Source organism: Phaethon aethereus, assembly GCF_964289735.1.
Source record: "Phaethon aethereus genome assembly, chromosome: Z".
Taxonomy (NCBI): Eukaryota; Metazoa; Chordata; class Aves; order Phaethontiformes; family Phaethontidae; genus Phaethon; species Phaethon aethereus.
In genome coordinates, this window is record NC_138577.1 from 16,854,146 (window position 1) to 16,869,597 (window position 15,452).

Sequence of the window (15,452 nt, forward strand, 5' to 3'; positions counted from 1 at the left end):
ACGCAAAGAGGCATTCCCAGGGGAGTCACATCTTCCCCTGACGGTCTCCTGAGACTGTGCAGCTGACCTGGCAGCTTCATGGGAGGCTCCGGCACATGGGAAACCAGAATTCACTTCTAGATAAATCACTCCAGTGAACAAACAGTATTTGCAAAACTGTAATTTTGCAGCCAAATTTCATGCAAATATCTTCAGACATTTTCCTTTCTATGGATGTCTTTGCATTGGTATCAGTTTCAATTAAGTTCAAAGCTTGAACCAATTGTGAGTAGGGTGTCTAGGGGAGGAGTGTGGCACCACATATCTTGATCTGGGCTTCAAACTCTAAATGACTTCTGTAAAACAAGTGAAAATTGTATTCCATGCATTACAGACGTTATTTGCAATTAAATTAAACAGGCAGTGAATGAACTTAATGCAGTGTCAGGAACATGTATGTACCTCAAACACCTCAAAGAGATTGCATGAGTGGAGTGGGAATCGTCATTCAGTGGAAATAAGTGGGAAAAGTTTGTCTCAAGAAAAAAAAAAAGCCTCAGGAAGCCTTGAGAAAGGCCTGAGAGATAACAAAAAATACACAACAGGGGGAGTTTTCAGGCACAGTATTTATTCTAAAAGGGATGAGAAGCTTAAGAGATTGTATACCAACGGGGCAGTAAAAGCTGAACAGAACAGAACGGGTCATAAACTTTGTGCAACACAATACTAACCATCTGATCTCAAATGTGCAATGTTTTCTGGAAACAAAGACATTTTCTGCTGAAGCAAGTAACATACGTTTTGAAAAATGAAAATGACTAGTGTTTCACTCAGCTATAAAACTTCCTGAGTCAGAATAAAATTGCTTAGAATGATTTTTTTTACCTTAAGTATAACTGTGTACTGTGAGACATTCAAAGTATCATGCACTTTGTTACCCAAAACACTAGATAAGAAGGAGAGTATTTTTTTCTTGTGGGGCAATTCCTAAATTCTTTTATCCTTTTTTCTCTTGCTAACTGCCCTGTGAACTCAAAAAGTCTGATGGGCTAGCAGTGAATCATTATTGTTTGATTATGGTTTCGGACTTATAAGGAATGACATAAGCTCATTGTGATGCAGACTTGGAAATTATTCAAAGAGGTTTTATCCTTTTAACTTATTCTTTTTATAGCCACACAGATCCATTTTATAACTGTATTAAGGCACTCCAGGGCTCACATTACCAAGCCATTATAACACTTCTCAAGTGCCTGACAGTGCACTGCCTCTTACTCTCTGTCTTACAAAAAGAAAACATTTTGTGCAGATCGCAGAGAGTATTCTTGGGTTTCTCTCTCTGTGGAAGTCCCACACGTTTTGCAGCATGCCTTTCAAAGTGGGAATTCTGCAAAGTTACAAATTCCATTCAATTTCAATACGGATTTTTTTTTTTCCTGAAGTGTGGTCCAGGAGGAAAATTGAAGGCATCTAACTCTTAGCAAACAGAATTTCAAATCCAAGCACGCTAATGTCATGCATATGACATCATTTTACAAAGCTCCATTGTGTAATATGTATTTTAGGGTGTTTTGTCTACCAGTGACAGATTAAAAGCTGCACTAAATTTTTCTGACTTGGCTGAACTGAGAGAAACCAGAGTCTTAAATATAAAGAGACTGTGAATTGAGGAGGAAAAAAAGGAGAAGGGAAAAGTAATCTAATGAAAAGCTACATCTAATAGTATGTAGTATAGTAAACTTGGCCAACATGTTTGAGATAGTAATGCAATACGTATAACAAATTTCTGGCTACCATAAAAAAAACATCATGAGCCCTTCCCACTTTTTCTTTCATCTCATGCCAGCAGATTCCTATGGATTTATGTTGTTTTGCTTTTTGGAAATCCAAAATTATCTGAAGATTTCTGCTTGCCTTTAGAGGTATTTATCTTTCTATAGACCTCTTTTTTTTTTTTTATTTCCAACCTTTCCACCATCAGCCAGTCTTGATATTGGCAATATTAACAATACCATCAGTGCAAGGAAATGCGGAAAATCAACAGAGAACACAAATCCTGGGCAACATCCAAATGAAGCTATTGGTTAGTTAGACATCAGTGAACCCACAGCTCCTACTGTATAGGTGATGTAGCTCACTGCTCCTAGCCACTGTGACAAGAAAGCAACACACCAAGGATCAATGTATGGTTCACTTTCCAGAGCAAGGCTGCATAATCCTTTGTTCAGTAGATGTTAAGCAGAAACATAGCACAACCAGATGCATGCTAAGGAAGGGTTTATTTTTAAGACAAATAACTCATTAAAGCAGCATACACGTTTGGATTGGATCATATGTATCCAATGTGGTGTGGGTGATAGGAAAACACAGTGAACATTCAATTACAATACCAACTTCCCAGGATCTAAATGAAGAGTGATACTTGTTATATGCGTAGTGAATTAAGGCGATGGAGGAAATCACCCTCACCTGTGATTGTTTCTTTCACCAGACAGTAGCTGGGTAACAGCAGGCCAACAACAAGCGTGAAAAATCCCAGGTTTACATAACAAGTCACTTTGATTTGTTTTGTATTTTCTCTGTAGCAGACTTGTTATGAGATTAATCAGCTGCCGTCTTTGCTAACACTCTATGGCACTGCGTGTCAGTCCTATGACCCGAAAGCCTCTTAAACGCATGTATGCAAAGTAGCACTTTTGTCCCGGCCGTGACTCTGAAAGTTGCACTTTTCGTGTGGGGAGCGCAAGGTTCACATTTATCAGGGGCTGCAGTGACCACGCGTTTCGGGCAGCGCGCCTCGCTGTGCTGTTCCCAGTGCCGCCGGCAGGCGGGGGGTCCCCTGCCCAGAGCTCGCCAGCAGCAAGCCCAGGGATGGAGAATGCCCCAGGGGCTTGCTAAAGGTTAAAAGGCAGAGGTATGCCCCCACCCAACCCAGCTCCACACAGGAACACTGTAAGGAGATCGGGAATATCTTGATTGCTAATTCAGTTGTTTTCTTGTATGTCACCAGCCATAGATTAAGCTGTGCCTTAATTGCTGCCATGGGCTTATCAAGCCTGGGACACAGCTTTTACGTGTCAGATAGATCAGTGTTATTTCAAGCAAAAAGTGCCTTTTTTTGATACAATAGTAAAATCCTACATGATAAAAGGAAATTACTGTATATAAGGACACCGAAGACTAGAGCAAAGTCATCACTGTACCCTTGTTACAAGGTATTTTATTGCTCAGGTCTGGTCAGGCTCCTGTGCCAGACGTTTTCTCTTTCCAATGATCTGATTAAGAAGTATAATCTCAGAGTAGAGGCAAGCTTTCGTCCAGTTGTGGCTATGCTTAGGAACACAGCCATCAGCAATTAGACTTCACTGTCATTCTTTAGCAAGCCACCGTTTGCTGGCCGAGCTGGCGTAACTGTCCGTGTGGGTGCTTCCTGCCCCAGGTGGAGGCCAAGTAATCCAGATTAACTCAGCCTCAGTCAGAAAAATGCCCAGGCTCCTGTAAATTCTCGTGCCTTGCCCCAGACAAGGAGTGTACATGTGGACATGGCTGTGACACAGTGATGTGCAGGAATATGTCTGAGGGAAAGTCCTCCCTCTCACAAATCAGATTGCTATTAAACATCATTTCATAAAGGAAAGTCCTTTAGCAGATCAGTCTGGTCCTATTCCTCTTCCCGCCAGTTGCAAAATGTTCATCAGCTTTATAGGATACTTTATCAGGTACCTAACTGTCATTTAACCTGACTTTAAGATAAGCACTTAACCACTTCCACTGAGGTCAATTAAAGCTGAATATTCTGTTCTCAGGACCTTAAAGAGACAGCTATTTTTGCTATTTTTGAGAGGTTCAGTAACCCTTGACAATTTAGTTATCTAGGAGGGCATTACTTATGGTAAATGCATGGCAATATGGTGGGCTGATATGTTACTGTTTTGTTCAGAGACTCTGGAATCAGTAAGATGGGGCAAAAATGTTTTTAATTTTAAAATGATACTGTAGTTAAGCAGAGGGAGGGAAAGGTCAAATGATCATACAACACAAATATGAGCAGCCTTTTGACTGTGTGCTTTCTTGTGAGCAAATAATGGCAACAAACATTGTTTCAGAATAAGTGCACTTGGAAGTGGCTGCCCCTGGGAATACAGTTATACTTTTAACAGCTCTGCTGGTGGATCTAACTTTCTGAAATGCAGCCACTGATAAAAATGTAGAACAACAAACATCTGTATTTCATTATGATTAGCACAAAAAAAAAAAAGAATTTTATTTAATCTCGCAAATCACTCTGTCATTGTGGATAAAGGAGGCTAGAAAAGTCATTAGGGTTTTGCACAAAGCTCTTTATATGTGAAATTAAAACAAGGAATGAAAGACAAAGCTGGTAATGCATACACAGGAAGAACTCTCTGCCTACATAGTTCAAAGTAAATTTATATTTCTATCAAATTTAGTCATACAAATACACTAAAATAGCAGTTTAACAGTAAATCTTCAGTCTGTAGAGTTCCTCCCTTTCCATTTTCTCACTGGTTACAGGGTTGCTTGGGATACTGAGTTTCCCTCATTAGTTGCTGCCCCAGGTACAGAGAGGATCAAAGTTAACTTGCAAACACTTATATTTGAATTACTCATTCTGATTAGTAAGATGAAGATTGTAAATCAGAATAACTCACGTCTCAGTAAGGTGTCATGGTTGTGTATAGTAATAGAAGTCCACAGAAAGAGCTTTTCCATTAATTCATTCTCCTGTAATTTCCATTAATTCATAACTTTTTAATGTTTCTAACATACAGTCAGGAAAGTAAGAAAGAGGAGAGACAGAGTGGGAGCAAGTATGCATGCCCAGCTCTGTACACACCAAGAAAAGGAATAATATTTTGGAAAGCGTATGTCACTATTCATTGAGCAGTGCCATCTTCAATATCTTTCTCTCAACTTTTGGAATTTCTAACACTTTACAGCTACTTGATGATTGCAAGAAAATTTTTTTTTGTAGCCTCTTTTAAATGGTCTTGACTTTTCCATTTTATCTTCTCTATCTTCAGTAGTTTCATGCATCATGTGGACTCTCCTACCAGCCAAGGAATGAACATGGCTTGATCCCAAACCCATCATTGAAATTCCTGAGTCACCCAGAAGGGTGGCTGCTGGGGGCAGGTCAAAGCTGTCCCTCTCCCAGGCAGCAGTGAGCTGCCATCGCCTTCTCCCAGCGACTGACAGGATCTCATTTTCTAAAAGAGGAATATGTGTCTCCTGACTGCAGGATCATTTTTGCATTGGCTCCAAATACATTAACATCTTCTGGTTCAGAAGCAATTATGATTTCCCTTTAACAGAAGTGAGCAAAAAACAGGACCTTCTAAACTCAATGGAAAAAGTATAGATTCCTGAAGAATCTGGACTGATTCCTAAGTTTCTGCTAATATTTTTTTCCCGAATGACATCTGCTTCTATTTGTGCATTTCTTCAGATACTGAAAATAAAATCAGAATAGAGAGATTTTGGTGTTAAAATCATAAGCGCAGATGTGCTGAAACTGCCGCAGCCCTTTTAACGGTCATGCTTCGGAGAAAGACACTGGGAGTGACTGGTAGAGATCAGCTTCCTGCTGTGAGCATAATTTTGAGGTTTTGAACTTCCAATATACCAGAAGCCAGTGCCAGCCACTGAAATATGTTGCTAAGTTCCTTAGCAGAGCTTCTAAAATTGTCACAGTGATTATTTTCAAGGTGTTTTCCAAATATGCCACTTCAGGAATCTGTTTCTGTCAACCCGTTTCCGGGAAGGTCTTGCATAAATTCCAGGTACAAACAGTAAAAACTGTAAAATTCCCTAAAGTTTGCTGAGGTAAGCACTTTACTAGCTTTTCCCCTTTCTAGAAAAAACAGCAAGGCAGATCACAAATTATTGCACCATATGGTCCACCCTTCCAGGACTTCTCTTGCTCATACCTAATATATGACTTTAAAAAGTTACATAAGATCACACTTTTTGAAGTCAAGTGTCTCCGTTTGTCAGTTTAATTGAATATAAACAGTCCAAAGCTGTTATAGATATAAAGAGTTTGCCTAAGCCTTCATCTGTTCTCTGAAAATCTGATCTTCCTGAATGGAGCAGTTAAAGAACAAACTCAGAGACCAGTTTTGAAAAATGTGGATTGTAACCCATGAACCTTTGTTGCTTGGTCTGGGAATCTGCAAAGCAGTATGAGGTTTTAATGTCAGCTGGAACTTGGCTTTCCAGCATGGAAGGACAGTTCACACTCCAACAGCAACAGTCCTACTCGAGGTCATGTAAAGTATCTCCATTGAATTGCCATTTGAAAATTCCCATATTTTAGAAATCACAAATATGTTTCATTTCCATCTTTCTGAAAAGTCCAAAGCCTCTTAAGACTAAAGCACAAGAGCCTGTAAATTCCTAGACCAGGACCACAAGACTGCTGAAAAGCTAGGAAGTTGTGAACTTAGGATCACTGGGCTCTGGGACAACCCAGCTAAAGACAAGAAGAACCCGGCAGTGCTTAGAAGCAGCATGACCACACCAAGGTTTCCAAAATATAGCAAGATATAAGTTAAGTTCAGATGTCCCAATAAACAGAGAGACTGCCTGCTTTCCATCAGAGTTGCATCAGTTCTAAACACATTCCCACAAAATGCTTTGATTTTCACCAATAGATACACTGTAATTGAAAATAAAAGCATGCTGCTGAAAAATCCCCCAATTTTCATTTTTCAAACACATTTTTACTTCATCTTTCAAAAACGAAATCTCTTTAATATGAAAGACCACAAAACAGCAAGTGGTAAACCAGAACATAGTGATTGCCCTCAACAACTATCCCAGTTCAATGAAGAAACTAATTCACATTAAATCCACTCACTTATCTCCTCTGAATAAAGGGAGGAAACTTTGGGGAAGAAGTCTGCCAAAGTGCTTATGATATGAAATACGTCTTTTTTAACAAAATCTTAATAGAGTTTTCTCCTGTATTCCCACACAGTGCATGAACGAGTGACCTTGCTCTTATGTGGGACACAGTGCTGAAGGTTCACGAAGAAAGAGACGAAGCTGGACAACCGGGAGATGTGAAAGTATATTAATGTGCCCCAACTGAGACCATAGCCTGCAGTCACTGCATCTCCAGAACAAAAGGCAAAATTCACAGGCTGTATTACAGTTTGTGGTATAGCATATACTAAATATAGTCAAGCTATGTAAAGTGGAGCAGTGAGGTTCTTTGGCACTTTTTCAGGAGCTGTACAGAGGAAAGGCCAGTTACTTTCAGTTCAGAGCAATATGAGTCATTTAGCACTGAAAGACCCGCTGAACACAAACAAGATCCTGCAGAAACCTGTAAGGGGTGAGAGTGTTACTGAAAGCATCAAAGCATCTGCCTTCTCTGAGAGGCTCCTGAAAAGACCAAGCCATCTTCTCAAGTACCGACTCTGGTTTTCAAGCTGAATCTTGTCTTAAGAGGTAAGTGTATAAACACACTCTGGTCCTCTGTGTGTGGCAAACTAACGCAGGTTTGGTGTTTGCCAGTGAAATAGCACACGTGCAGGCAAAGCCCAAGGTGAATAAATGAGCTGGGTTTCACCTGTGGCAATGGTGAAAGTGTCAAAGGAGATTTTCTGTACTTTTAATACATTAACAAGGTGTCCACCTCCTCCTCCACCCTCCCAATATCAATCGAGCATCGGCTTGCTGCTGAGCATCACAAGTCAATACACCATAACTGGATACTCCCTCCTGCCCTGACCAGAACGGTGGAGCAGCATCAACTTTGTTCTGAATGAAGCCTACTTGTATGTCTCCTCCATAACTTTTTGAAGCTGGGCAGACTAATCAGGGTGCTCCTGCTCCTGCACAAAGGACCCAGGACTGGAATATTATCCTAATTTAGAAAAATAAAAAGGAAGAGAAAAGAAAAAGGGAAAAAGGAAGAAAAGGGGAAAGGGGAAAGGGGAAGGAGAGAGGGGAAGGGGAAGGGAAAGGGAAAGGGAAAGGGGAAGGGAAAAGGGAAAAGGGAAAAGGCAAAGGGAAAAGGCAAAGCAAAGGGAAAGACAAAGGGAAAGACAAAGGGGAAAAAGAAAAAGAAAAAGAAAAAGAAAAAGAAAAAGAAAAAGAAAAAGAAAAAGAAAAAGAAAAAGAAAAAGAAAAAGAAAAAGAAAAAGAAAAAAGAAAAAGAAAAAGAAAAAGAAAAAGAAAAAGAAAAAGAAAAAGAAAAAGAAAAAAGAAAAAGAAAAAAGAAAAAGAAAAAAGAAAAAGAAAAAGAAAAAGAAAAAGAAAAAGAAAAAGAAAAAGAAAAAGAAAAAGAAAAAGAAAAAAAAAGAAAAAGAAAAAGAAAAAGAAAAAGAAAAAGAAAAAGAAAAAGAAAAAGAAAAAGAAAAAGAAAAAGAAAAAGAAAAAAGAAAAAGAAAAAAGAAAAAGAAAAAGAAAAAGAAAAAGAAAAAGAAAAAAAAGAAAAAGAAAAAGAAAAAGAAAAAGAAAAAGAAAAAGAAAAAGAAAAAGAAAAAGAAAAAGAAAAAAGAAAAAGAAAAAAGAAAAAGAAAAAGAAAAAGAAAAAAAGAAAAAGAAAAAAAGAAAAAGAAAAAGAAAAAGAAAAAGAAAAAGAAAAAAAGAAAAAGAAAAAGAAAAAGAAAAAGAAAAAGAAAAAGAAAAAGAAAAAGAAAAAGAAAAAGAAAAAGAAAAAGAAAAAGAAAAAGAAAAAGAAAAAGAAAAAGAAAAAGAAAAAGAAAAAGAAAAAGAAAAAGAAAAAGAAAAAAGGTTATTCATCATTATTTTAAACAAACAAACAAAAATAAATAGAATTGTTTACACTTTACATTTTTTTGTACAAGATGAAGGACTGAAACAGGTGGTCCCATTCTTAGGGCAATATTGCTCCTCTCCTGTGTCTACTGAAGGCAAAACTACCAGTTACAGCAGGTACCTTTTGTCCCCCCTCAAGTGATAATGTAAATCAGTTAAGACATGGGTAGCAGGAAGGACATTAGCACTGCCTTTTCCTCCAGTTACATTTATTTCAGCCTTTAATTTGGTAAGCAAGAAAAACAAAAGTTCTAAGCTTTCAAAAAGGGACCTGAAGTGAGGAGCATTTAATGAACAGCACTGTAATGCCTTCGCTCTTGGCCAGGAGCAGTGGAGGGGACAAAGAGCTGGCCCTAGTCCCAGCATCCCAACAAAACGAAGGTCTGTCCCCTTCATAAAGCCATGCCCGAGAAACTGGACAGGTCTCAGGTTATTCCTTTCCAGTGGCAGATGAATTACAGCATTTCCCTTTAAAAGACATGCACAGCTGTTTTGGAGGCAGGCCTGTTTCTGGGGGGTCCTGCCCCTGAGGCAGACCAAGGGGGTGTGGGTGATGCTTCGGGCTATTGCAGGAATGGGGGGAGCGAGGGGGAGGGTTTCTAGGGAGCCTGGCATGGTTTCAGATAGACATTTTTGCTGCATAATTGGAGAAGTTATGGCTGACACTTTCCTTTCTGCCTGCCACGTTCCTCCTTCTCAGACTCCGAGGGGCCCTGAGTCCACACCAGCTGTGTGCAAGCGAATGCCCCTGAAGTCGCGGGAAACTGCTCTTACGGCATCGGTCCCCGAGAGCATCATGAGGAGGACGTTGTTTTTACTGTTTACCGCATCTCTATTTTGGATCTCTCCTTGTTCGTGTAAAGTGCGTACATGTGTTTATGAACTGCTTGTTGCAAAGATAAGGGAATGTAGGGTGCTGGCCAATCCCTTTTTCCATTACTCCTTTGGTTTTTTTGTTTCCTACTGCTCTTTTATGCTGCTTTTCTGTCTCCTATTTTTGCTTTTTTTTCCATCTCCTTCCTTCTATGGCAATGAGCAGGGTTTGCTCCTCAGCACATGCCAGTCAGGCCCTTCAGACTTTGCCCCCACTGCTCAATAAGCAATCTTTTTCAAAAAAAAAAAAAAAAAGACAGAGAGAAAGAACTATTCAGTATCTAAAAGCAGCTCATATTAAGCTACAGAGATACTATGCCTCATGCTGTAACGTGAACTTAATGTGGAGCTTAACCCAAGATTGTTTCTGTCTTAATACCATAATGCATTTGGCTTTTTTATTCATATATGGATGTGAATATTTTTGCACAAACTTAAATTGTATTTCCAAAAAATACTATGACTACAGTTTCGATTTTGTTGCAAAGGTATTTGTAGGACATGTGGACCTATTTGGAAACTAAAGACAATCAAGAACATGATGGAAACTACAGAAACAATTGGGTTGTGCAAAGGGATTTTTTTGTCAAAAGTAAATTTACTTGCAGGGTTTTTTTGGGGAAAACTTGTATTGTTTTTTGAGTTAACCTCATACACTCTGGTTATCTTGACATTATTATGAAACAGCACCTTTTCATGAACACATCATGTTGGGTATCAGAGCTCCTCACTGCAGAAATCAGTACCATTTGTTGCAGTTCTTCCCTTTGGGTTTTCTTTCTTTTGCTACATTCGTTGTTGTTGTTGTGCACTTTGGTTGGTAGTAGAAACAGATTTAAGGTTGTTTATCAGCCTTGATAATTTATAAGTTTGTGCTAGAAGCAGGGTTATCTTGGATTTTGGTGAATACAGCAGGCTCAAAGGCAGTGTTCTCAGTGGGTAAATAGCTGGACGGGTAAACGCAAATGTGCTTGAATTTGGATAAATGCTACAAAATACAGCTTAAATGTCAAACAGCTGAAGTCAGTCTACACAGCAAGAACATATGCCAAGAAGCTGTGTGGGGCTGATGGTACTTTCTAAGCACTGAGATCTGACATGGGATCAGGCCTGACTGCTCGGAAGTGGGCAATGGGAATCTCACTGACAGTTTCATAAAGAGCAGCGTCAGCTCCCAGCTACTGCACTGCCACGGAAGCCATCCTCAGATCATTGTCCTGGGAATAGACAGTTTAAATCTGGCCTCTGAAAGCACTCTGCTGTGGCAGCAGGGAACAGAAGGTTACCTTGGTGCCATTCTAGTTAAAGAAACATTAACAGTATGTGACTTAACATGAAGGTTAACATAGTTGGAAGGAAGCCAGAAAAATAGCTTTAACTGGTTTTATTTTTCGCCTAATGCCCACAATAGCAAATGAAAGTTCAAAGCACACATCAAGGAGCTATCTGCCAGAATTTCACATGGTGATGCCATTTGCTGTGCATTAGGTTTCAGAAGACTGCATTCTGCACTTGAAAACAGGGTACTTTCTGGCTGATACCCTCTGGTAGCCAAGCACAGGTATCACTCTGAATTATTTTCCTTCCTTCCTTCCTTCCTTCCTTCCTGCCTGCCTTCCTGCCTTCCTGCCTTCCTGCCTTCCTGCCTTCCTTCCCACCTTCCTGCCTTCATCCCTCCCTCTCTCCCTCCCTCCCTTCCTTCCTTCCTTCCTTCCTGACAATTTCCATAATACCATAAGAGAATGCTTTCACATTTACTGTCTGCAAAGGAATTTGAAAGCTGGACTGATTTCGTACAGTGGACAGAGTTGAGACGTGGCCACAGTGGATTTTGTCTGAGCTCACACCAGGTCTGAGCTGGACACCATAGATTTGGGATGGGAGAGGGGTGGGAAACTACAGGCACCGCATTGCTACTGTTGTCTGTAACACCTAATTATTGGAGCAGGGCCAGTCCCTGCTTGTTTGACTTACCTGGCTAAGTCCTGGAGAGATACTGCTGGCTGCTTGAAGCTTTCCATTCTTATCCCTAGGGTAGTGGCTGGCTCCTGACAGATGAAGCATGCAGCAATCTGTCTCCTCTCTTGCCTGGCTCAAACATGGCTCACCAAGTGAGGTCCCTCTGGAAAAAGCTCCATGGTTTGGGTGCAGTTTCCAGCATCGTGCTCCTTCCCCTCTTTCTGGCTGTTTTTTGCTCTGAATAGAGGAACTTGCAAGCCCTTTTGCCTAGACAGACCTGGAGAGATCTTGGGACTCTCATCATTTTCCAATAGACTCCATTTTCATATCTTCATGCCAACCTGTACAATTCCTAAGGGTATTTTCCAAAAGAAGAAAAAGAAGCTTGATTTGTAGACTCTGATCCAGACCCACCACATCTTGCAGTCAAAAGCCCTCTGGTTGCTATTTTATCTGCTATACTTTTCCTGACAGAGAGGTTCTTTACATAAATTAAATCTAGTGATTGCATAAGTACAAATTCAGCTACCATGGTCTCTTAAAACATCTTTAATTAAAAAGAAGGAAACTGAGTGTCCATCAGCCTCTGCTGGCTGAGCCTCCAGCCATCCCTGTTCTGACTGATGAAGAGAAGCAGAGGCTGTTTCCCGGCACTGCCAGCATCTGAGACACCTCAGCCCTTCCTGTAACCCGGGGTTTTCATCATCCTGGTTAGGTGATGCTCATATCCTGAAGCTTTGCTTCAGGAATAGCTTGAGTCACCCACATGGCACGACATGGAACTGGGCAGAAATACCTGAGCTGGCTCTAAAGGACCATGCTCAGATACAGCAGCAGGATAGTTATGTTTAAGTGGGGATTTATTATATTGCCCTGCACATCTGTTCCTTGTTCTGCTTCATCTTCCCAAAAGCTTTGGATAGGTCCCTAAGTTCAATGCCAGTGTGTCTGAGATCTGTTCCTGAAGGGAGAAGGGGGCTTTGGCTGCGCTGCACCAAGTACCCATCTCTGGCTGCAACCCCACTGCCACCACCCATTGTCTGTGTCTGCATCACACCAAAGCAAACGGCAACCTGCTTCCTCCACACAAACTAGAAATAATGCCTGGAGCATTTAAAGCATTCAATAGAGCTTAAAACGATCACTTAGCGTGAATAAATAATTATATATTGGTGTAACATTTGGATTCTATTAAAGAAGAAACTGCAATTCTCATCCTTAGCCCAAGAAGCAATAAAAAGAAATCACATTTATTTTCTGAACAGCAGGAACTCTGTAGTGTTGTCAAAGACAAGAAATTAGGAATACCTTGATATGCTGTGTTTGACTATAATTTAATATCGGCTTCTAAAACACTCAAAATAGATTTTTTTCATGTTCAAGATACATAAATGTGTAAAATCAATTTGCAGTAAGGGTCAAAGGTTAAAAAAAAAATTAATTCTGGGATTCCTTTCCTCTGTTGTGCTAACAACGGTGACCTCTGGGACATTTCGCAGAGGCCATCTTTTGTTTTGAGTGTTTGCTTTTTGTAGCTTCTTGCCTGTTAAGTTTTTTCTTTCCCCTCTGTTTATACATGTGGGTGGCAGGAGTGGGGCCAGCTGCCTACATCAGTGTCAGCTAACACGAGCTGAAGACTTTAGCACCAATCGCCATTTCCAAGCAGTATGTTCAAATACACCACTACTGGTGTCAGTAAGCAAAGACATAAAGGAGGTGTCCTGTGCATTTCTAGAGTCCAACAAATGATGACCTGCTAAATGGCCACAGCTGTGTATCCTTCACAGAAACTTACTTTCTGCCAAAAAGTGTCCTCTTCAACCAAATTTTAGAGATGGTGAAAGAATCAATGTTTTTATCTTGTAACTAGATTCTTTTTAAAGTAATAATTTTCCCCAGAAGAGAAAAAGATAGAATAATTTCAGGATGCATATCACAGTGCAAGTGAAAACTGCCTTAGTTAGACTTTGCCTAACATAGGATTGAGGTCAGTATTGGCAATTCCGTAAGTTAGATTTTTTTTTTTTTTGCCAGTTATGGTCAAATTCACAAAAACAATTTCAATTTCAATAAGGTGTGAAGGCCCAAAAGATACCAGTAAATGGGTTAGGTGAAGAAAAGAGGTGGCACAGGAATCCCTGTGCCATGAACATGGCACTCTGGAGAGGCCCAAGCTTCTTCTCAGCTCTGTCCTTTGTCCATTTTGTGGGGATGGTAAACTTTCCTGGTAGAGCGATTCTTATAGCAGCTAGGGATAGCTCACTCTGCTCTTAAAACTGCAGTTCACAGGTCACTGTGGCAATATATCCTCTATTTTAAACTAATTTATTGTGCCTTTTTGTGAAGTTCTTCCTGCTGCCCTTACCATGTCTGAAAAGGCAACGTCCTGCACAGCCCTCACTTTCAGCTACCATGTTGAAATGAGAGCTTGTTCCCTTTTGCAAAAACTAAGTCCTCCAGCTTTTCCTGGGATACAAATGCAAGATGCATTTGTCCCTGTTGGGAGAGCTGGACTGTGCTGGGTCTGTGAAGTTGCTCACGGTCTCACTCCAGGCGGGCTGTCTCACCTGGATATGATATCTATTTAAGGCATGTAGGTTGCATTTTGAAAAGAATAAGCTATTGCGGCTGTTCAGCTGTAACTTTGAAATTAAACTAATTTGGCTGCCTAGGCATTCACTGAGTCCCTGGTGTATGTTTGAAGAACAGTCTCTATCTTCAAGATAAAACAACTTATACCTAGTTCCCTATCAGTTTATACCTGAATAATATATATTATATATAATGATATATAATATATAAATATACATATATATAATAGAAAGCATATATTATATATAAAGAATATATAATATAAATATAATATGTATAGTATACTTATACCTATATACCTATAGTATACTTGCTTTTTCTCCCAAAATCTTTTGTGTGAATTTTTAAAGGAAAATTTGCAGCAGTACAGGTAATAATACACATGTTTTAGTGTTTATCTATTATTGCTATTCATATTTTTAGCCAGTGGAGTCAAGTTCTATGTGAATTTCCCCTAGAACCTTTGTTAAATCAACAATTTCCTTTTTAAAAGAACAATTTAGACATCTAGGAACAGATTTACAAAGATATTTAGATGTCTTAAGAGGTAGGCACATACCTAATAGATTTTTCTGAGATATCTGAATGAGGTACATAACACCTTTTTTAAGTCATGAGCAACCTTGGTCACATTCAAAACCAGAAGTTTGGACTCTTAAATTTGTAAGAAATTTTACCTAATTAACAAGTAATGTTAGGGGTTTTTTTTCCTTTTTAAATATAATTTTACTTAATATTTATTTTAAATTGTTTATTCTTGTCTGGGGATATCACAGTCCCGGTCTTTTGGAAACTCTGTCAGCTGAGTCACTGTCTTGAATGGTTTGTAATTATCTGGATGTTTTTCACAGCTTCAACATCAAGACTTCTAGACTGACATGAAATATTAATAAAGGGATAAAACTGGACACTTTTTCTTTCTAAATAGATATTCCTTAGGCAGATATTCCTCAAGTAATCATGCCTTGTTTTAATTACATTAAATACATGCTGGATTTTAAACTCATACTCTCCAGAGCAACACAAAGCATGACAGCATGGCAGAAAAAGAAGAATAGGGCAAAGTTATTCAAGGTAATGCAGTAATTCACCATATTGCATCAAAAAGTCAATCCTTCTCTGACCTGCATACTTATATTTGTATTTTACTGCACACAGTTGGATTATTTGTCTCCAAGAAGCATTTCTATTTGGAGAGCCTTAAACTTTAAGTGGGTCCAGAAGGAATGTTGCTG